Below are 25932 nucleotides of genomic sequence, written 5' to 3' on the forward strand. Positions count from 1 at the left end.
AACCCTCGTTCTATTTATGAAGGCTCAAGAAAGAGGTTTTATTTAAGTGAATCATATGGGCCAAATACCATATTTGTAAAAGCGGTATGGTAAATTAATAAAAATATAAATAAACGAGAGGTATGGTAAACAAATAAAACAGTTTTTTATATTTACTCCATAAGTCACCTTATATTTACGAACACTCAAAAAATGTGTTATATTTAGGTGAAACCTATGGGCAAAATACTATGGGACAAATACCATGGACTAGATTGTTATTAATACCATGGAAAAAAACATTATTAACCCTAATAGTAGTATTAATAAAAATAAAAATGGCACATGGTATTCACCCATGGTATTCACCAAAATGGCACATGGTATTGACCCATGGTATTCACCTGGAATGTAGCCTATTTAAATGGGGGAATTAAACCAGCATAGATCCATCTTTACTCTGGATCTACTAACCCCCGAGAGGTATCAAATATCGTGATATGCAACCTAGCATAGAGTGAAAAAATATTTGATCCGATCAAGAGTAAAAATGGATGTTGTAATTTAATGCATGTTAAACATTTTAGCTTGGTTAAAATAAAAAATAAAATAAAAATCAACTATTAATTTTATTAATTTTTATAAATTACTAGTAGTAATTTTTAAGCTCCAGGTTTATGATAACCCATGGTATTGACCCATAGTAATACCATGGTATTCATGTGAGCATAGACTATTTAAACAGGAAATTCTATCATCTTAGATCCATCTTAATTCTAGGTCTACCAAGTGCTCAGAGGGATAAATAGATTTCATCCCCCTAAGAGTGGTAGATGTGGAGTTAAGATGGATATAGGTTGCTTTTATGATAATGAAGATATTAAATAGACTTAGGAAATTATATTGTAAAAACATCTTAAGGTGAATGGTTAAAGCATAGACATTGGACAAGTATATTTGTATACTTCTGTTTTAAACTGAAACAAATCCAGGGCTAAAAGGAATGGATTGATTACACTAGTCATCCTTCTATAACTTTTCAACATATGCTGGAGTAAGCAGATTGTAATTTGGGTAATTTTTCTAATTGCAAACAGGAACATACTTGTGTATTGGCAGGGTGGTTACGAGGTCCCTAGAAGTGATGAATTTGAATTTTTCTTGGTTTTATATATAGTATTAGGTTTTTTCTCATGCTTTTTGTGAATGGCACGGGTGAATTTTATCCTACACCCACTAGGTTATCGATATGTAATTTCGGTAATTTTGATTTCAAAAGATATTTTCAAGAAATGCAATGATTTCATTTGTGTATTCAAAAACACAAGATTTTATAATTGAGTAAAATATTCGCCATGCCTGGTGAGAGATTCGCCAAAAAATTATATATACATATCATATTATTGATAAAATCGCCTTCCATTTTTCCTATATACCATGGAGATTCGCCCATTTATTATACTTGTAAATTTAGGGGGGGTTCTTAAAATTTTCCCATATATATATATATATGATACGTTGGTTGTTTTTAATAATTCAAAATATCATTTTGAAAGTTGCAGTGTTGAATTAGTGTATAAAGCAACGAAGACCCATGAAAATGAGCATTGAGAAACATTTGAATGATGACAAGCCTATGCGCACAAATTAACGGAAAAACATCAAACCATGCAAAATATGTATTGGCAAGGAAATATAATATAGGCAAATGAAAAAGACACTAAAAATTTATGAAAAAAAGACATCAACGCATATGAGGATGGAGTGAAACGATGCAATAAGTATCCACCTCTCCATCCTGTGATATATCAATGATATTATAACCATGGCAACGAAAGTTATGAATCCATGCATATGACCAAAGCCATATCAAATGGGTGCGATGGGGTGATATAATGTGAGCGCATTGATTACAAATTGATATGATATAACCAAATGCACGGAACCAAACTATCCATGCACAAACAAGTGTCATAATCGCACTGATGCATTATAGTGAGAGGGATGCTCTTTTGTAGAACTAGAATTTATAAAACAAGATTAAACACTAAAGGAAAAATATGGGAAGGAAAAACTGAATGGAAACTGAATGAAATCACACATTTACACAAGATGATTTATGTGGTAAAACCTTGACAGGGTATCAAGGAAACATCCACAGGGAAAGGGATTGGATCTTTATTAATCAAGAATGATTCTCCGTAATTACATTCTCTCGGGCATTCACTAGTTTTATAAGAGCCTCTCCTCCGTTACATAACTGTTATTCCGTATAAATCTCGTTACTAACTTACAAAACTATCTTGCAGTAACTAATAAAGATTTTACTCATAATTACATAATTTGTTGTCATATTTCAACAAACTCCACCTTGACAACAATTTTCCTAATCCCTTGCCCATGCCCATTCATCATCTCTTTTGCAAGCCAAGAGAAGCTAAACACCATCGCAGCTTCTCTACTGTAACTGGCTTCATGAATATGTCTGCACAATTCTCCCGTGTATGGGCCTTCTTGAGAGCTACTTTTCCGCCATCGATCACATGTCTCAGAAAATGATACCTTACATCAATGTGCTTGGTCTTGCTGTGATAAGTTGGATTTGTAGCCAAATGAATAGCACTCTGACTGTCACAGAATACATTCACTCTCTCCTGTGTCCTTCCAATCTCATCAAGTAGACCCTTTAACCAGATTACTTCTTTACTGGCATTTGAAGCAGTTAGATACTCTGCTTTGGTAGTGGACAACGCAATTGTTTCTTGAAGCTTTGACATCTAGCTAATTGCTCCACTTGCAAGAGTAAAGACATAACTTGTAGTAGATCTCCTTTTTTCCAAATCACCTGCATAATAAGCATCCACATATATGCAGACTAATCCTTCACTACCATTAAAAATGATGCAATGATCACTTGTGCCTCTTAAATACCGAAGCACCCATTTCACTGCTCGCCAATGTTCTTCACTTGGATTTGCAATGAACTTGCTGACAACTCCAATTGCATGTGAAATGTCAGGTCTTGTAGATACCATTGCATACATTAAGTTTCCTACAGCATTAGCATATGGTACATGAGACATATACTACTTTCCTTCATCAGTTCTAGGACTCAAAACTAAAGAAAGCTTAAAATGGGAAGCTAATGGAACATTAACAGGTTTCACATGGTTCATACCGAACTCTTCAAGTACTCTTTCCACATACTTTTGTTGTGATAACCAAAGCTTACCATTTTTCATGTCTCTATGTATCTCCATGCCCAAGATATGTTTTACTGCTCCAAGATCCTTCATATCAAACATCCTAGAGAGCTGAGACTTTAACCTATTGATCTCTTCCATGCTTTTGCTTGAAATAAGAATATCGTCAACATACTCTTGAAGTATACACAATGATCATACTCACTTCTAATAAAGTTTTGGCTCACCATGAAGGAGTCAAACTTCTTGTACCATTGCCTAGGAGATTTCCGCAGGCCATACAATGATTTCATGAGCTTGCAAACTAATCTTCTGTTGCGATCTTGTACAAAACCTTTTGGTTGTTCCATGTATATCTCCTCATCCAAATCACCATGTAGAAAAGTTTTTTTAACATCTAACTTTTCTAACTCAAGGTTAAGTAATGCAGTTAGTGCCAACACAGTATGAATAGAAATAAATTTTACAACTAGTGAAAAAATCTCATGAAAGTCAATACCTTCAACTTGAGAATACCCTTTTGCTACTAGCCTCACCTTATACCTTTCGATACTTCCATCAACTTTTCGTTTCAATTTGAAGACCCATTTGCATCCAAAAACACTTCTCCCTTCAAGAAGTTCTACAAGATCTCAGGTATTGTTCTTGGCTAAGGAATCCATTTCTTCTTCCATATTGGTTTTCCATTTTTCGCTATCTGTATCATCCACTGCTTCCTGATAACAAGAAGGTTCCCCATCTTCAGTAATCAAAGCAAAAGATGAAGTTGATCTTCATACCTTTCGAGAGTTTTCCTTTCCCTTGTAGACCTTCTTAGAGTGATTGGTTGTTGAACTGGTTCTAAAACTTCAACAGTTTCCTTTGCATCTTCTTCACCTTTTCCTCTGGAAGTCTCTCCTTCTTTTTGACTTTTGGAAAAAGGTATAGCTTCCAACTGAATTTGTTGATTTTGTGATATCTATTACTGTTCAATTCTTTCAACGTCTAGTTTTAAAATAGAAGATTCATCAAATGTTACATCTCTACTAATGACTATCTTCCGTGAAGTAGGATCCCACAACATGTATCCTTGCACCGCATAGTCATACCCAACAAAGACATAACATTTCGATTTTGGATCTAATTTTGAACGTTGATTTTTAGGAATAAGAGCATATGCATCACAACCAAATATCCTTAAATTTGAATAATCACAAGACTGACCTTCCCTAACTTCTTTAGGAATTTTACAATTAATTTTGTTGAAGGTGATCTATTAACTAAATAACAAGCAATGGATATTTCTTCTTCCCATAACTCCTTTTGCAGGTTAGCATTTTTTATCGTGCTTTTGGCTCTTTCCATAAGAGTCGAATTCATGCATTCAACAACACCATTTTGTTGAGGAGTATAAATAGCAATTTTATGTCTAATAATTCCTTCATCCTTACAATATTGTTCAAATTCTAGAGAATTGAATTCACCACCGTTGTCAATTCTTAAACATTTAATTGATTTGTCTGTTCTTTTTTCTACCATTGCTTTAAATTGCTTAAAGACATTGAATACATAAGCTTTCTTTTTTAACATAAATACCCAAACTTTCCAGGAGAAATCATCAATAAACGTTAAGAACCTCCATACGATACAACATGAGATGGTTCCCACAGATCAGAATGAATATAGTCCAAAATTTCTTTACTATTATGACTTCCAGTTTTAAACCTCTATTTACACTATTTGCCATACACACAATGTTTACAAAAATCCAACTTCAAGGATTTCATATCAAGAAGTAATTTACGGTTCATCAGTACCTGAAGGCCTTTCTCGCTCATGTGACCCAATCGTTGATGTCATAGGTGAGTACTTTCTTCTTCTTTCTCTAACACAATCATTATTTCACTAACCTGAGTACTTCCTTTGAGTCTGTAAATATTTCTAACATTTTCTGCCTTCATAACGAATAGGACGCCTTTTGAGACTTTTGGCATTCCATTCTGACCTGTAAACTTATAACCATCCGAGTCCAACACTCTTAAAGAAATCAAATTTTTCTTGAATGCAAGTACATGTCTAATACTAGTTAATGTTCTAACTATGTTATCATACATTTTAATCCTGATATTTCCCATCCCAACAGTCTAACATGATACATTATTACCCATAAACATAGAACTACCATTTAGAGCTTCATATGAAGTAAACCAATTTCTGTGTGGACTCATGTGATGAGAAGCACCAAAGTCTAACAGCCAACTTTCAAAATTTTGAGAGACATTACATACAAGTAAAGTTTCATCTATCATACATAATTCTTTAGTAGATAAAACTTCATCTATCATACTTGAATCAACTTGATTTGCTTCCTTCTTTGGATTATCAGACTCTTTTCGTTTTCAATAGTCTTTCTTGAGGTGTCTAATTTTATTGCAGTACCAGCATTTGGCCTTACTTCTCTACGAAACTCTGCTGACAGCCCCTCAGCTCCTTTCCAGTGGTAATGTTGTGGCTGCAATGTTATGGTTGCAATAGCTTTATCTTTTCCAGTGGCGGCGTCAGACCTCTCTCTTCAGTAGCGGGCTTCAACGCAATTCTTGGCGGCTTTGGATAGGCCAACGAGCTTCAACACACTTCTTCTTGGTGGCTATTAACAGGCCAACGGGCTTCAACGCACTTCTTGGTGGCTCTGAACAAGCCAGCGGGCTTCAACACATTGCGATCAACATTTCTCCAACAACACAAGATTGACCACCAACAGGCTGAAGTGGCTTCAACACAGGCTTCCTCCTTCATTAACGATGGTGGAAGGGACTTACAAAAGGCAGCATGACACAGGCATCACCTTTTCCAAGAAATCGATCCCCTTCGACAGCGGCAACCAATATACACTTTAATCAAGAATTATTTTTCGTAATTACATTCTCTCAGGGATTCCACAGTTTTATAAGAGCCTCTCCTTCATTACATAACTGCTATTCGTCATAAATCTCGTTACTAACTTACAAAACTATCTTGCACTAACTAATAAAGATTTTATTCATAATTATATAATTTGTTGTCATATTTCAACATCTTTCACTATAATTCTGGAGTGTGATAGCGCAATAGAGAAATGGAAATCGCTCGTGCACTGGCACAACAAATGGAAATAGGCACCAACTCTCCTCTACTGAAATGTTGGCCCCCACCAGAGTCTATTCGCACAATCAAAATGTGACTAACAAGATGTTGATTTACCTTCCATACGAAGAAGTTGCAAGGTACAAAAGAGAAGAGGTGTAAAAGGTTGCGCAAGGTTATATGTGCATACAACATGACGAAAACATATTGAATAAAACGTTGGAATCACATATCATATGGCATTGAGTGATATACACACAAGCATCGCATTGGTGGAAGATAAGGAAATGCACTCAAAACGAAACCCAAAGAAACTACTTGAGATCCATACATTGGGATAAAGCAAAGAATATATTATATGGTGTTGGAGTCATGCATCAAACGAAGATGGCATTGAAGGGAGCATTGAAAATTTATGTGAAGGTTGCAAAACATATGTGATAAGAGTAAAAGAGTAAAAGAGAAATAATGACATTGCCTTGGAATAAGAAAGGAATATTACATACACACTAGAAGGGAGCAATCACGCAAATGATGCAGATGCTGCAAGGGATAATAAGAAAAGGAATGCATTGAAAATAGTTGTGTTGGAATCATGTACTTAAAGTGATTGAATACCATTGGTTAAGGAGAAAGCATCACATTACGATGAAGGTTTCATGTAATAAAGGTGAATGCCATCGAACTGATCACAATGGATGTTGCATTAATACTATGTTACATGCAAAGAAAGGATTGAAACAAAAACAACGTGTAATCCATGTGATCAAGACTATGACAAAGAGCAGTGGCAGATACTATTCCAACATGACTAGACGTTAAATAAGTGATATGATCTCATGTTCCTTGTAGTATATGTTACAAAGAAAGTGAGACAACCTCATAATTAGTTTCAGGACGATGTATTAAAGGCAGGAGTTGTAAAATGACAACATATTGCATGTCATCGGAGATGTGCACAAAGAAATCAAGGAAAGAAAAAGGAGGAGATTGTATACAAATTGTTTGCTTAACCTCCAACTCATGATCAAACTCTTATTCCAGGGATGTGAACGCTTTTAAATTCCTCAAGATTAATCATATTGAGTCATCTCATACAAAAATAATTGTTACAAGTGTTTTGTTTCGTTAAAAAGAATTGTTTCACTTCAACGTTCTAATTAATGCTTATATGTTTGCAAGATTGGAATGGAAAAATGTGGGTTGGTTATTTAGATCTAGACACTTCATGGAGGCATGATCCAAATTGGAGATAGTTGTTAAATAGTCAACCCAGTGCCAAGGTGGCCCTTGTGCATAACAAAGGCATCACCAAGTCACTACATCAAGAGAAAGTTAAACTTCCAATCATCATATTGTAAATGTACTATTTTTTCATTAATGACAAATATTGAAATTATGGAAAAGACCAAGAGGGAATATCAAAGGTCATTTAGAAGGTCAAAAGTCATGCTGGAAGTCTAAAGAACCTAAGGGAGATAAATGGTCAATTGGAATTCTAAAGGTCATGATGGAAGTCCAAAATTCATAGGAGAAGGTGAAGGGTCACCCTCTCCATTTCTATAAATATAAGCTTATGCCCCATTTGAGGGGACTTTTAGCACGTAAGCTAGACTAGTAATTAGATTGATATTTTGTACTTGAGGAGCCGAAAACACTTGCTCTTGGTAGCTTGTAGGTGGAGGGATTGTGAGGCTAGTGTTATGTTTTGAAGATGATATGAACTGCCCCTATCCCACTATTTGGCTTTGATGAGCTTGTTGTACATGTATTTGAATGGGTGAAAATATTAATTAGAAGTCTTTCAATGCATGCATTCATTCTTGTGCATTCCTCTATTGTAATATTAGCTATCTAGTATTCCAATTATGTATGCATGTGTGTTACATATTGGTTACATGTTTATGAAATAATTCATTGCATGCAATTTGATGTTGTCTTTGAATCTATGCTCTTCATTCAATGTTAATGTTAGTAATTAATTTTGAAAAAAAAATCAGTTGATTTCTAGTACTTTCTGTAATAGCCCCGAAATAACAACACATAATTAATTAGATTAATCAAGCGATTTGTAATCAACATGCAATTTATCAACTAGTTAACATTAAATTTCAAAAGAAATTTGAGGAGAGACAACTTACCTATGGAACGTTAGTTGAACGCTAGTTGAATTTTGCTAACTGCAACAAAGTTTTGGGGACGACTCTCCACCCAATAGTAGGCTCAATTGCACAAAATCTTGCTACAACTAGCCACCCCCGAGCCCTCAATCAACGTACTACTACCAGGGAATCATTTGTCTCACAACACTATTCTCCCAAGAGAATGGATTATGGAATCATGGAATGATGGAATGCCTCTCATCTTCTTCACCATCTATTAAATAGAGCAAACATTGGAAGGGGAACCACATGCACACACTCCATGTGTCAGCATGCAACTTTATTGCTTTCTTGTTTTATTTCCTTTGTTTTTACTTTTTGATAGCTTTATTGATTTTTACTGCTTTCTTGTTTTATTTCCTTTGTTTTTACTTTTTGATAGCTTTATTGATTTTCACTGCTTTCTTGTTTTATTTCTATTTATATTTATTTAGAGCTTTAGTATTGTTATTTATTATTTTATTATTATTTTTTAATTTATTTACTATTACTATTTTTTATTTATTTTCTTGTATTTTAATATTATATTATATTATTTATTATTTATGATTTTTATTATTATTTAGTATTTATTATTAAGGGACATTACACTTTCTCGTTGTATATGTCTTAGTTAGTCTTGGTTATGTGATTCTTCCTTAAGACATCATTTTGCTCATTATGTTGTTGTTATATTCTTATATCATGTTCCACAAGCTATCAATGGAGAGCTAATCTTGTCCCATTCTTATAACATTTTAAATTTGGTCTCACATTCAACTCTTTGCATTCGATATCAAGGAGAAAAATATACAAACGATGGAAGCTAGGTCAGAACCCCAGATGGGGCTCCTATCCCAAATAGTGTGAAGTCTAATTGAGACTTCATATTGGGGAGGAAACCTAGTGTTGGTGGATTATCCAACATTGTCAACATCTCAATTATTGAATTTCTAAAAGTTAAGAAAAATATGTTTTACTACTTTATTATTTTCATAGATCCACTAGAAGAATAAGAGAAAAAATTTAATGGAAGAAGATGTATGACAACAATTGCATTAACATTAGTTCCACCCCTTCCTCAAGTTGGTCATATGAACACATTTAGTCTCAATTATTGAGTTTCTAAAAATTAACAAAACGTTTTGATCACTCTATTATTTTAATAAATCCGCTAGAAAAATAAGAGAATTAAAAAATAATAATAATAATAATAATAAATAAAAATAAATAAATAAATATGTGGCAAAAATTACATCAATCTTAGTTCTACCCCTTCCTCAAGTGACTCACATGAACATAATTAGTCTCAATTATTGAGTTTGTAGAAGTTATGAAAATTTTATTTTTACTACTTTATTATTTTAATAGATCCACTAGAGAAATAAGAAGAAAAAAATTTATTGGAAAAAGATATATGACAACAATTGCATCAACGCTATTTCTGCCCCTTTCTCAAGTTGGTTGCAAGAACACAATTGGTCTCAATTATTGAGTTTCTAGAAGTTATGAAAAAATTGTTTTGAACACTTCCTTATTTTAATAGATCCGCGAAAAAAAATAAGAGAATTTTTTAATGGAAAAAAGATTTATTAGGACAACAATTGCATGATGTTAGTTCTACCCCTTCCTCAAGTTGGTCACATGAATACAATCAATCTCAATTATTGGGTTTTTAGAAGTTATGAAAAAATGTTTTGACCACTTTATTATTTTAATAAATCCGCTAGAAAAATGGCACAACCATTGTGCCATTTTCTAGTGGATTTATTCAAATAATAAAGTTGTCAAAACATTTTTCATAACTTCTAAAAACTCAATAATTAAGACTAATTGTGTTCATGTGATCAACTTGAGGAAGGGGTAGAATTAGCGTTGATGCAATTGTTGCCATATATCTTTTTCCATTAAAAAAATTATCTTATTTGCTAGTGGATCTATTAAAATGATGATATGGTCAAAACATCTTTTCATAACTTCTAGAAACTCAATAATTGAGACTAATTGTGTTCATGTAACCAACTAGTTCAACCCCATATTCATTCTTTATTATTTTCTAGTTTCCCTAAATTTAGCTTAGCAGACCTAGCATACTTCAGGAAACTCCCTTAGAGACACTCAGTGGGGTGTGATTTGATGTTTATTGTACTTGTGTCTCCATCCCATCAACTAGATTCCAGTACTCATGAATATTTATGAATTCAATGGTATGTCATTCCTAGAGCCCAATTCTCTCAAGATCAGTTGTACTAGATGATTTTGCATGATACCTCAAGCTACAATTGGTATGGTTTCACTGTGTGGTTTCCCTTACTTAGAAGTGATGCTTGAGGTTCCACTTGCTTATGGAGTGTACTTGGCATTAGATGGATACTTTATTACATATAACTAATTTAAAATGGTACTTTGTTACTATATCAAACTATGTTGAGACATAATTGCCTCTAGATAAGTGTATTTTAACATAGGCCATTAGGTACAACTAGGGATCCAAGGTGGGTAGCATAGTCATAACCCCTCCATACTTAACATTTTTCATTAGACACTTATATTTCTATCCCATCCATAAAATAAACATTTCCCTAACTTATGTTGACTCACCAAAGATCCTCTAGAAAAGGGTCAAGAAGAAAAATGAAGGAAAAGAACGCAAACCCAAATTAAATCAATCCAAATAGAAGGTTAAAGAGGTAAAGACAAAAATAAATTAAGAAAATAAAATAAACTACTTCACTATGCCAACCTCCTTTCAAGTCCTCGTAGCAAAACTCGTATCTAAAAAAAGGACTTAGAAAAATAACATAAAAGAGAAGTGTTGTTAGAAAATCAAAAAAGTAGGAAGATTTTCTTATGTTGATAATTACTTGTGTTATTCTTGTATTCTTATTATCTTATATAGGTTTTTTTTTATCTTCTTTTCATCAAGAAATCATCAAACAAAAAACATGAATATCAATGACACCAAATGTAGGAATTCTCGAGGGCTAAAACCCCTCTATAGGGGAAAACCTATTCAAACTCTTCCACAAGTAAATCAAATTGAGATAGATCAAGACCTTAGATTGAAAAGACCTTCCTCCTCCACCAAGTCAGCCTTCTAATATGATTCAACAAACTTCAGTAGTCTCTTCTTTATTGTTTTGAGGCTTCTGCAATTTGTACTGTGTGTAGAGTTTTCTTCTGGAATCATCGCATCCATAATTGTTAGAATCGACGTTTCGAGCCATCCACCGTGGCTCATCATCAGGATAGATCAATAAGTGTGTAAGACAGATCTCGCGTGAATGAATAAATAGAAGAATGAGCTATATGGAATGGGAATGTTGTTAGCCGACCATGCCTTTATTTATAATAAAAATTTCAAATAATTTTAATTAATTTTTTTCAATAATTTTAATTAATTTTTTTTCAATTTATTATTTTTATTAACAGCATCTTTCGGAAAAATCACATAAGATATATTCTTATCAACACATTTCGAACCAACCAGTGTGGTTCATCTTCAAGATAAGATGAGGAACCAGATTCGGGCAATGAAATAAATAGATATAGAGAGCTGCTAACTAGCCGCTAGCAAGAAACAGCTAATTTGACTAAGGGCAGAGAAAATATTTAAATAAAAAAGGCTTAAGGTAAAAAAATAATTTAAAATTTTATTATAAAAATATTATAGTTATAATAATTTATTTATTTAACCCTTTATAACCCTAATAAATCAAAATATATATAATATTGAAAGCTTATTTCAATCCCCAGATCTTAACTAATAAAATTTAATTTAATAGATTCGAATAAAAATAATAGGAGGATTATATATATATATATATATATATATATATATATATATATTGACAATTTAGGAAGAAAGCGCAGAATCTAGCATCTGTTGATGCTCCAACCATCGTCCCTATTTAGACTAACAAGACATTGTTCAATTTCTAGGGCCTCCACAAATTTACGATGATGAAATTAATTTATTTTAAAATTTCAAATAATTCTAATTAATTTTTTCCAATTTATTATTTTTGTTTTTAATTAATAAAAAAAATCTTCAAATAATTTTAATTAAGTTTTTTCAATTTATTGTTTTTGTTTTTAATTAATTTTATTTTAGAATTTTATTAAGAATGTTATTACATTTTTTAAATTAAAATTATTAGTAATGTTAATATTCATATTCATATAATTTAAAAAATTTATTAAGATTCAAGTAATCATTTTAATTAATTTTGATATAGGATTAATTATTTTAATTTAGAATTAATTGAAAATATTTCCATTTAGATTAATAGTAAATATCAAGATTATTAATGATTAATATTAATATTAATATTAATATTAACATGAATCCTGAATCATTTATGATAAAGTGAGATTAAAAGTATATGAATTTTAATCAACATGAATCCTGAATCATTTATTATAAAGTGAGATTAAAATTATATGAATTCTAATCATCTAGTATTAATATTAATATTAATCATTAATAATCTTGATATTTACTATTAATCTAAATGGAAATATTTTCAATTATTTTAATTAATTTATCCATTTATTATATTTAATTTTATTTTAGAATTTTATTAAAAATTTAATAAAATTCTGAAATAATAATTAAAAACAATTGAAAATAATTTAATTTAAAAATAATTAAAAATTTTATTAAAAATTTAATAAAATTCTAAAATAATAATTAAAAATAATTTAATTTAATTATAATTAAAAATAATAAATGGATAAATTAATTAAAATAATTGAAAATATTTTCATTTGGATTAATAGTAAATATCAAGATTATTAATTATTAATATTATTTTTTTTGTAAGCAAAGGCAAGATTCATCATTTCTATTACTGTAAAATAAGGATCATACATCGAAAACATACCACATATGGGCCGGTCTCAACCCGCCCCGAAGGGAAACCGGATATCTTGACCACCTGAGGTTCTTAATTCCCATCGAAAAATAGAATATCTTCAGTCTTTCTACCCATGCTATATAACCGATTATCCAAAAGTATAGACCCAACAGTCTTTTCTCCCATACTACATATCCTTCTACTTTACTTACTATAAAATAGGTTATGACTTTAAACATACAAAACAAGTATCTGTAAAGACAAACTAAAATCCAAAAAACCTCTTTTCAGCTGCTCCATCTGTTGTTAATTATGGGCCTCCAGATTGGCCTCCTTCTCCGTTTTGACCCCCGGTCCCCTGGCTTGAAGATACTTCAGGATCACATCCATCTTCCTGTCTTGCATCATTAAGGTGACTTAGAGATTCTGCATCTCTTTCTTCATTGCTACCTGGGCCAATTCAACCATGTCCATGGCTACTTGTTCAAGTGCTTTAGCTAAGAGCCTTTTCATGCCCCAATAGACATGCAAAGATTGTTTATATAAGGTCATCCTGCCTCTTGTATGTCCTGGGTCAGGCAGATAGGCCTCCCAATCCTCCTTTTCTGACCCTGACTGTTCCTGCAATGCCTCCTCTTCCAAATGTTCGATGATCCTCCGAATATTAGGGTGAGTACGCTGATGATAAGCCTCTTCAGCCTCCTGTAATTTCTGTTTCATATCTCTCTTACCTCTTTTTTTCGCTCTGGCCTCACTACACATTTCCTCCTCATACTCAACATTTGTTGCTGTCCTACCTCCTCTGCCTCCTCTCCCTCTGCCGCACCCTCTGCCCCGCTGGCTGGTCCCTTCCTTCTTCAGCACACACCCTCCCCTACTTCGTCCCCGTCTGCCACCCCCATATCTGCCCGCCTCTTCCTCAAACTCCTGTTCGCCCATCCGAGCTTCGACCTCCTGCCTTTGAGCTTTGCCACGCTTATCCCCGCCTTCCTGTCTACGCCGGGGTTCATCATCCACCAAGTAGTCTCGAATGTCAAACTCCTCTTCAGAGTCATCTGAAATATTCAACATGATTTTCCGGAGGGCCTCCTCAACCTGGCCCTTACCCTTCGTATCCCGTTTTCTCTCCATGCTCCGCAACCAGCGACCTCCATCCCTGTCCTGACCCTCCGCCATATCCTCTATACCCTTTCTCACAAAAACCCTCTGTCTACTCCTCCCCGCTTGAGAATTCACAAATGATCCCGACCACCTATTCTGTCGCATGCATGCAAGCTTTAAAGCTTGTTCGGACCGCCACCTTAGGTTCCTTTGGCTGCAATGCCAGTTAAGACACTCATTAATCCTCACTCCAAATGTATTACCGTAAGTGGATTCACTTACCATCAGCCTGACGCTGCATCCTCTCATCCTCGGAAACCAGTCCCATCCGCTTCTTGAAATGATCAATTGGTTTATATGGTTATGACTCCAAGCGAGTTGAATATACATTCCATCCGCGCGATCCTGCCTGCTCTCCTCACCATCATACACCATAGTACATGTGTCCCGTCTTACCATAAGTGGAAAGTAATTATGAATTCCCCACTGACGCCGTCGCCTCATATAAATCATGGTTTAGAATGTCTGTTAGCATTGTCCACCGGGGATCATCCTTAACGGATCTCCAACTACCGTCTATCCGCCTATCCCCTCCGCCGCTGCCCCAATTTGCCATAAGGTCAGCCGCCCGATTGCCCTCACGTAAAACATGGGAGATAGTCGTATATTCGATCCTCCGTAACACCTCTTCTACGTCTTTAACTATGGCTGCAGTCCGCCAACTTTTTGCAACATGGTCCCAACACTGACCATCCCTTAACTTTCTCAGCATATCAATCACCAATCTCGAGTCACCCACAATCTCCAAATTCGAATAACCATTCCTAATTGCAATACATAATCCCTGGTAAACGGCCCACAACTCCGCCTCATTATTCGTCATATCCCCTCCAAAATCCGCATATATCCATCTTGTAGACCCACTGCTATCCCGAAAAATACCACCAAAGCCTGCTTGGCCAGGGTTGCCTTTCGAGGCGCCATCAAAATTTAGTTTGATCCTTCCCTCTCCAGGCAAACTAAAATGCTTAGGACTCGGCACTCCACCTGGGGGTCGCTTCCTTGTATTCGGGTAGATCATTGAGATATCCAGGTTAAGTTTCAAGATTATCCACTGCTCTGCTGGATTCAATTGCCAATCCTGATCATCCCAAACCTCTGATAAGACTGTTTCTTTAATTGACCTACAAACTACCTCCCAAATACTCGTTTCATCCCTTCGTCTGTCTTGGAAGATTCGTCTATTACGCTCTTTCCAGGTTTCCCATACTATAAAACCCACAGCCAACGTCCATATCCTTCGAACCACCTTACTTTGAAAATTGCCCGTGCCCCACTGGAGCACTGTATTCCTATGATTCTTAGGATCCCTATTTGTCTGCCCAAATAATACCCTGATCTCCTCCCATAACCGTCGGATGAAAAGACATTTGTTCATAATATGCTCCTGAGTCTCAACCTCCTTATTGCAGAGGTAGCATTTTGATGGCCCATTCATACCTCGCTTCTGAATATTATCCCATGTCAATACTCGTCCTCTACACAACAGCCAAACAAAATACGTTACTTTAGGCCACCAATTGTTTCGCCAAATCTTTTTCCACTCCACGAGATCCGCCACTCTTTCCTCCCTTGTCACCCAGTAATACGCTTCTTTAACTGTAAACATACCCTTCGTTTCCTTCCCCCATCTAAGAATATCGTGACCATCTCTTATTTTAACTTTTCTAGAGTCTAACTCCTTAATGAATAGCTGGCCAACCTCTTGAGGAATAGTGTTATCAAAATCTTCAGGTTTCTTCCAGACTCTCCATAAGTCATTTTCTGCTCCGAGAGTCCAATAATCTCTTACATACCTCAGGCCTGCTCTTTGTGATCCTTGTTGAACTATATGCAACTGAGGGAGATCCTACATGTGGTCCCGCTGTTGCCATCTTTCCTCCCAGAACCAGGCCAAATTGCCGTCCCGGATCTCCCAGAAAGCGAGACTCCTTACTAGCTCCCGGTTAGTACTGGCCAAATCCCACATTGCTGACCCTCTTGGAACTTCTTCAGTTCGTAGGCGTCCTTCAATAGACTCCGGCATTCCATATTTCCTATTCCAAATATTTTTCCAGACGTCCATACCTCCCTGAACCCAGCGCCACCATAATTTCGCTCCTAGAGTTTTGTTGACAATCTCAGGATCTCGAACTCCCAATCCCCCTTCATCTTTTCGTTTTATAACATTCTGCCAAGAGACTAAAGTCCATTTCCGTTGCTATTTCGGTCCCTCCCAAAGAAATTTACCCATGATTTCTCGAATTTTAGAAAAGATCCCTTTTGGGGCTGCCATTAATGATAAAGAGTATATAGGAATAGCTGATAAAACCGATTTCAACAAAACTACCTTACTGGCCAAATTCAAGAGTCGAAACGACCAGTTTGCTAATCTGTTTCGTAGTTTTTCCAATAGATACTGCCAATTGGTAATACGCTTTGGATTCATATCTAATTGCATGCCCAGGTATTTCGTGGGTAAAACACCTTGCCTAAACCCTAAGACTCTGGTTAAATGTAACTTAACAACCTCAGGAGAATTAAAAATAAAAGTACAGGACTTATCTTTATTTATCTCCATACCTGATGCATTCCCAAAGAGTTGGAGGGCCCTCTGAAAATTGCGAACTTCCCTCAGCGAAGCTTCACCAAACAGCATCAAATCGTCCACAAACTGTTGATGTGTAATTGTCAAATTATTTCCCCATAGCTTAAGCCCCTTTATTCGCCCATCTCTGACTTCTTTTTTAATGAGTCGGCTTAATCCTTCCATAGCCAGAATGAATAAAAATGGCGAGATTGGGTCCCCCTGTCGAATGCCCCTGGTAGCCTTGAAGAGATCTGTAGGATTACCATTCACCAGGATCGAAAAATTGGGGGTTGACATCATATTAGCTATCCATGTTATCCAGCGATTCTCAAAACCAAACGCCCTCAAAACCTCCCTAAGATACTCCCAACTCAGCCGATCATATGCCTTAGATAGGTCCAATTTCATTAACAATCCTTTCTGCTTTCTCGTCTTCAATGAATGAATAACTTCCTGAGATACCACAATGCCATCCAGTATTTGTCTTCCTTCCACGAAGCCAGTTTGTTCAGGTGCTATGAGACTAGATAATAGAGGCTTCAATCGCTTTACTATAAGTGTAGAGATAATCTTATATATTACATTACATAGTGCGATAGGTCGATAACCCTGGGGCTCCTCCGATATATTGCTCTTAGGAATTAAAGTTAGGAATGTTGCATTGATCCCAGGCCATATCCTCTATCGTATACGTGATTCCTCTACCGCATCCAGTATGTCCTTACCCAAAAAATACCAACTAGCCTGAAAAAACTCTACTGTGTAGCCATCCGGCCCTGGGGCTTTATTTGTACTCATCCCCATCACAACTTCACTTAATTCTTCTAGGGTTACTGCCCTCATGAGTGATTTATTTTGTTCGTCAGTTACTATCCGTGGAATCTCACTACAAATCTTATGAATAGCTTCGTTTCGGTTACTATGATTTTCGGTCAGTATGTCTTTGAAGTAATCTACCAAAGTTTTTTCAATATCTTTTTGTTCATATACTCTTTCCCCCTCAGCATTTTTGATTGAAAAAATCCTGTTTCGGTGTCTACGTTGAATCATGACCTGATGAAAAAACTTCGTATTTCTTTCCCCTTCCCAAAGCCATCTTATCCGTGATTTTTGTCTCCACAAAATCTCCTCCTGCTTTCTTCTCTCTTCTAACTGACATATAAGTCGACCTTCCTCTTGGCTTGTTCCTTCATCCCGTCCTTCTAAAATAATTTTCTGCTGGAGGTCCGCCATCGCACCTTCTAGTTTCAACTTCTCCTCAAATATATTCCCGAATTCTTTCCTATTCCACTCTTTTATGTGTTTTTTCAATTCTTTGAGCTTCATCTGTACCGTATGCATCTTTCCATTGCCCCTGCAATTACTCCGCTGCCACCAACTCTCAACTTTCTTTATAAATTGGGGATCTCGAAGCCAAAAAGATTCAAAACGAAAAGGTCTTCTCCCTTTCATCTGTTTTATATCAATATCCAAACGTATGGGCCAGTGATCAGATCCAAGACAGGGGAGAATGCTGGCCTCAATAAAAACATCCCGGTTTAAAATTGACTCTGACAGTAAGAATCTATCCAACCTCGAAGCAATTTGATTTGAACCCCCTCTTCGATTGTTCCAGGTAAAAATTCCATTTGTTGTCTGAATATCAACTAGCCGCAGATCGCGAATCAAGTCATTGAATTCTTCCATGGTCTGATCTTCCCTCCTTACTCCCCCTCGTTTTTCGCCTAAGTGCCGTATAAGATTAAAATCCCCTCCAACTATCCACGGGATATGCGGAAGAAAACTTCTCATGGTGTGTATATTTCTCATAAAATCTTGTCTATCTCTATAGTTGGGAGGGCCGTATACTCCTGTAAAAAGAATTCGGTCCCTCATGCCTACCAAACGAAATACACCTGAAAGAATTTGAGGCAAGCTAAACCAGTGATCAAAAACTACCTCTTCCGGGTTCCACAAAATTGCTAAGCCCCCTGCTGTAGCTACAGCATCTAAAGCCATAACCTCATATCCAATTTTCAATTTATTTATCAGTGTTTCCAACTGCTGACTCTCCATTTTCGTTTCCTGAATTACCACAATATTTGGCTTCTCTTTCCTTATTCGGTCCTGCAAATAACGTTGTTTACCTCTACTGTTTAACCCCCTAATATTCCAACTTAACACAATCATTTAAAACTTTTTAGGTGTTTGTAAAAATACCTCAGACAGAGGTATTACCCTTCCGGAATTCACGAGAGTCTCCCCAACTGCTTGAATGGACTCATTTAGTGTTCGCCTCCCTTTTTTCCGACCACCTTTAGCTTTCCCTTCCCCTCCCAAATTTTGAGCTTCCTGGGGTCCTAACGGGTCTAACCGATTCTCTAGTAGTCCGGCCTTCTTCTCCTTATAGCGTTGAAACGTTTCCTTATATAACTGTTTCTCCTTCTCAGGGATAAATCTCTCGTCCAATTTCTTCCATTCAATAAGTAATTTCTTCAGAACTTGTTCTTCCTCCACTCCCGCTTCATTTGTGGTCTCCATACTCCTTATTTCTCCTGCTTCCAGAGTACCTAAACTTGGTTCCCCTTCCTCATCAGGCTCTCGACTAGGGCTCCTACTTTTACGCTTCCCATCCTTAATAATCGCCATTGGTGTACTGCCCAAAATCGCCTGTTCCTTCTTCGTTCCCTCAGTATCCTCTTCCCTCTCTTGGAGGACATTGAACGTATTCCGACATGCATTAGGAGCAGTGGATTCCTTTACCACAGATTTCGATGTTCCAGGATTTGATTTCCGTCTCCGTTGTACTACCTGGAATTCACTATCCTCCCCACCCACAACTTTCCCTTTGTCAACTCGTGTTTCTCCCATATTGCCCTTACCTACCTCCTCTGTCCGTACTACCTCCACTGGTCGAATTTGTGGGCAATCCTGGGCAAGATGACCATATATATGACAGCGCCGACACCGAAACGGTATATGTTCGTAATCGAGAGGCTGCTGCCAAACCTCATCGTGATATTCAAGCTCGATTGTTTCCGGTAAGGGTTCTGATATATCCATATAAACACAAATCCTGGCATAAGAATTGTATTTCCCCCGCTTCGTCGACTCTGCTACCTTCACAAAAGTACCAATCGAGTTTCCAATACCTTCCAAAGTATCAGGTTCCCAAAATTCATCCGGCAAACCAAATAACCTGACCCAGATCGGAGCTGACTTGATTTTCTCCGCATCAGGATTATACCTATCTTCCCAATAACGCATGAATAAGCCCGCATTATTCATAAAATGAGGCCCCTCCTCGAAAACCCTATTCTTATCCTCCAAATTCGCAAAGATAACAGTAAAAAAGCCTTTCGCCCCCAATTTAAGATCTATATGCCCTATTGGATGCCACCTTTGGTAAATCCAGCGCGTAAGATCCCGTTCAGAGGGCCAGTATCTGATAAATTTATAGATTAAGGCATGGTCACGCATATAACAGCAGTAATCTTCCAGCTTGTTGTTTGGAATCACATATCGTGGTTTTTTCTGTGCCCTAGGAAGTCATCGATTGACTAACCTGGCTTGCCATTGGTTCCCCAGCACGGGGGTTGCCTTGCTCGTTCCCTTTTGTCCTGAATCCTTGCCTGAACCACCTGCCATAGCAGCCCTATAGGCGGGGATCTCTCCCCTCCCCTGATTGTCCCCCATGTGTTCTATCAGTCCTCCGTAAACCCTAATTCACCGCAATGCTCTCTGTAATTCACAGCTAACAGTGATTAATCAGTCGCCTAAGACCTCTGCTGACCGTATTTGCTCCGCAGCCACCCGCGCACTTCAATTACGGAACATCACCGATCTTCCATCAACCCAGGTTCAAAGCTGGTATCGATGCAGAGCTCATCCCCCTCTCAATCATTAATTATTAATATTAATATTAACATGAATTCATTTATTATAAAGTGGGATTAAAATTATATGAATTCTAATCTAGTCTAGAATAAAATTAATTCTAAATTAAAATAATTAATTTTATATCAAAATTAATTAAAATGATTACTTGAATTTTAATAAAATAAATAAATTATATGAATATGAATATTAACATTACTAATATTTTTAATTCTTAAAAAAATTAATAACATTTTTAATAAAATTAAAAAAATTAATAAATTGAAAAAAATAATAATTAAAATTATTTGAATAAAAAAATTAATTAAAATTATTTGAAATTCTAAAATAAAATTAATTTAAAAAAATAATAATAATAAAAAAAAAATTATTGAAAAAATTAATTAAAATTATTTGAAATTATTATTATAAATAAAGGCATGGTCGGCTAACAACATTCCCATTCCATATAGCTCATTCCTCTATTTATTCATTCCTGCGAGATCTGTCTTACACACTTATTAATATATCATGATGATGAGCCACGGTGGATGGCTCGAAACGCCGATTCTAACAATTATGGATGCGATGATTCCGGAAGAAGTATCTTCTTTTCCAGCAGCTACAACCCAAAATTTCAACCCCCAACAACTTCAAAATTTCAACCCTAGCAACAATCCAAAATTTTGACCCAAGCAACTTCTGAATTTCAGCCTACCTACAATCCAGAGACTTCGCACGTGTGAGAGATATATTTCCAAAGAAATTGATTTTGGTCTTCCAACTTCTTCAATCCTTCTCCATCAACTTTTCTATCTTTTTCTTCCTTCAGCAACTATAGATCAAACTTGATGAGTTGATGCTCCAAATGAGGTCTAATTATTGTCTGTATATAGTGTTTGTGTGAGGTTGAATTCCCTTGATGAGGTTGACTTGTCCTTCTTTGAGGTTGGCTTGGTGGAGGAGGCATAGATGACCTTAATTTACATCCAAAAAAAAAAAAATCTTCTTTGGTAGGTGAAGCCAAAGAAGGTTCTTCTGCATATTGAAAAAGACAAGGACTCTTGACACAAACCCTAGAAGCCTACAATGGAGGTTTTGACCTAAAAACCCTTGACGCAAGCATGAAACACATGCTTTAATAAGTCAATTTGTTTTATAATAAAAAATATTTTTCTTTATTTTGACAAATACATTACATCGTGATTCAAATACAATTATGAAGGCTAACACTAGTTACATCCTTCAATGCTCTCTCTTAACTGAGGAGGTGTTCATAATTACATGTATACATAGGTACATGGAAGATCTCAAAGTGATAGACCCTATGAAGAGTTCATAGCACACGTTGTGCTATGAATTAGATACCTGACCAAGGTACTCTAATCGAGTGGGACTAAGATGTTTCCAAGCTTCAACCTATATAGTTACCATCAAGATTCCACTTTAACACCAACCCAGGGATCTAGGTGTGTATCCAATGTCAAAGCTCTATGACCAATGCCACCCTCCCTACTTCAGGATCTAGACATCAACACATAAGCTAGCCAGATGTCCTCCCAAGCATCAGGCACTCAGCCCTAGATGCTTACATCTCTCCTTATAAACTAAATCATATATATATGCCACTTCAAGGATGCTTCAAACATTCAACCTTTTTAAGGAGAGATCTTTCACAATCATAACCCCAATCAGTAATAAACCTTCAAGTATATATATATCTATATATATATATATATATATATATATATATATATATATATAGATAAGTAAACACAAAACTTCGAGGTCCTCAATCATCCTAATGCTACTCATATCAACATCGATTTATTCAGATACAGCTTGTCTGAATCTTTCTTCTTTCACTTCTTCAAATACAGTCTTAGTACTTCTCAAGTATTTTGTAACATCATGAATCATGAACATCCATTTGTAGTATTTCGGTTTCATTTTTTCTTCAAGGTATTCGTTATGACTATCATAATATGCCCTCCCTCTTAACTAGGGAGATAAAACTCTACTTAGGGAGATCAACAACTTCCTTCTTTAATATTGGAGTACCTTTATCCTTTCAAGGCTTCATTCTTTGATCAAATTCCTTCATCATGCTTATCATCATCTTTAATTTTGAATATCTTCAATATTTTTAAGATTGTGTACTTGCAAAACTTTAATAGAAAGTACAACCAAATACGAATATAGAAGCATGAAGTCAACCATATTAAAATCATGTCATTATAATGGAAACATTCAATCTTTAGACTTCAAATACCTAAAATTTGTTAGGTTCATAATCAGCAAGGGTCACATCTTTTTACATACTAGACTTCAACTTCTTGTTAGAGTTTTGTCATAAACCCTAGACTCTATCTCCAAGATATGAAGCCTTAGTTGTTAGCAATAGCAATCCAATCATGGTATTATACATCTAAGGTTTCAACAATATGCTTTTAGAATTACATGACAGACTCTTACTATGGTTTGATGCAAACTCTAGGTTTTATCATCAAAACTAAATCATATCAATAATCAAAAACAATATCATCATATCCTATTCTATACCAATCTCTACTAGGGTTTTATTACAAACCCTAGATTTTACCAACTAAAACATGAGTATCAACAATTAAGTTAGAATACTCGCATATATGTATCTAAGATGTACTAGCATTTCACATCAATATCTACTAGGTAAACCCAAGATACAAATATCAATACATCAAAGTTAGATATACAACAATTTTGACCAACTAGGATTTCAATCATGCAGAAGAATATACACCTAGGCTTTCTTTATTAGGATATTTCTTTAGTTATTATAATGGTTTTGTTTATAAAACCTAAAAATATAGGGTTTCATTATATAACTTGGACATTAACAGAAAACCCTAAAGGGTTAGGCTTTTTACCATGACATTACCAAAACCCTAAACTTCAAACGAAGAATATTTCATCATATGTCCTAGACTTTATCAACAAAGCTTAAGAAGACTAGAGTTTCATAATCAACTTTGACATACCCATAGCATCAAGAGGCTAGGGTATTACAATGAACCTTAAGGGTTATTGTTTCACAATAATGACAAGAGACAATATAATGAGGGTATTTTCAATCTAATGATTAATCACCCTAACAAGAATATCTATGATTCAAAACCTTACACATAAGAGAGTTAGTAATATAACACAAATTTCAAAAGAAAATGATCATACCTTTTGTGTAAAGTAAGACTTGCAACAAATCTTGTAGTTTGTGACATACCTTGAGTCGTTCTTTAACAAACCTTGTAGGACATCAATTCTTGAATTCTCCTCCACAACCTTTCTGTATTATACAAGCTTTTCCTACCAAGGAAAATTATAAAGAAAATGTTATTGGTATACAATACAAACAAATCTCAATGTGAGGAGGAAACCAAAGAACAAGATACTTATCTTTTGGTAAAATGGTGGAGGCTCCCTCTTAATATAGTCCTTTAAGGGATACCTATACTTTAAACCATTCAAAAATGTTCTATCAAGATATATTAGACCTACAAACTCTAGAAATCAAAAAATAAAGGAAAAAGTTACAAAACTTAGAATAGAATACTATCAAGGATATGTAAGAGAGGACTTAATAGTATAAGTCTTTGACTTCCAATTCTTTAGTCTTGTTCTTCTTAGTTGGAGTTTCATTGATAACATTTTCTTGTTCTCTATCTCTCTTTTATTCCTTTTATTCTTAGGACATTGACTTTTGTAATGTCCCATTTTGTGACAATTGTAGCACTTGATCTTTGATAGATCAACCTTCTTCTTTGGTCCTTTCAGTTTCTTGAATGTTCCCTTCTTCTTGTGATGAGAAGAATAGGCATTAGAGGTGTTTTGTTATTCATCCTCCTTCTTGTTGTTTATTAATGATATTCAAGTTTCTTCTTGACTACATGCGTTCCACATTTGTTCAAAAATTGGAGTACCTTTCCAACAGCTAATTCCTAATGCAAAAGCACTCCTAGATTTTGGTAGACCTAGTAGAGCAGTGATCACGAGTTCCTTTTTTAGTACAACTTCATCTATAGCTTGGATTTCATATCTTATCCTAAAAAAATCAAAATATGATGAAACAATATCATATTTTGTCATATTTACTGTCCTTAGTTCATTTTTTAGGCTAATTATTTTACCAATGTTCTTGATGGTGAATAACTTGGAGAGAGATTCATACATCTCTTGAGGAGAGTCTATGTTGGATATGTATGGGATTAGGTTGTCCTTTTCTCCATATACTATCAGATTCATGGCCAATATTTTAGTTTCTCTGAACTTCTCCTTTCATGCACCATTTGTAGATTTCTTAACTTTTCCTTGAACAAGATCCAAAACTTTATGCTTAGCAAGGATAAGAGTTATCCTTTTTATCCATGCCTTGTAATTGGAGGCTCCTTTTAGCTTGTTTTTTTTCTTCATTACAGTTGACATATTCCCTATATATAGTAGGCTTCTCTTCTTATATAATCCTTTTCCTTAACGACCTTCCTTTGATCCCCTTTTCTTCAATAGATCTTCAAGCTAACTTTTTCTTCCTTCTTCACCTTAGCTCCGATACCATGTTAGAAAAGCAGAGGATAGAAAGATTTTCTTATGTTGATAATTACTTGTGTTATTCGTGTATTATTCGTATCTTATTTATGTTCTTCTTTTATCTATTTTTCATGAAGCAATCATCAAATCAAAAACATGAAGATCAACGACACCATATGTAGGCACTTAGCCAAGGCTAAAACCCCTCTATAGGGGAAAACCCATTCAAACTCTTCCACTAGTGAATCAAATTGAGATAGACCAAGACCTTAGACCCAAAATACCTTCCTCGTCCACCAAGTCAGCCTTACAAAATGATCCAACAAACTTCAGTAGATTCTTCTTTTCCAGTAGCTACAACCCAACAACAACCCAAAATTCGACCCCGGCAACGTCATAATTTCTACCCCAACAACAATCTAGAATTTTAACCCCAACAACTTCATAATTTCGGCCCAACTACAATCCAGAGACTTCACACATGTGAGAGATAGATTTCC

The sequence above is a fragment of the Pinus tabuliformis genome, chromosome Q, assembly GCF_031772625.1.
Source record: "Pinus tabuliformis cultivar Carrire ecotype Pingquan chromosome Q, CPIR1, whole genome shotgun sequence".
Taxonomy (NCBI): Eukaryota; Viridiplantae; Streptophyta; class Pinopsida; order Pinales; family Pinaceae; genus Pinus; species Pinus tabuliformis.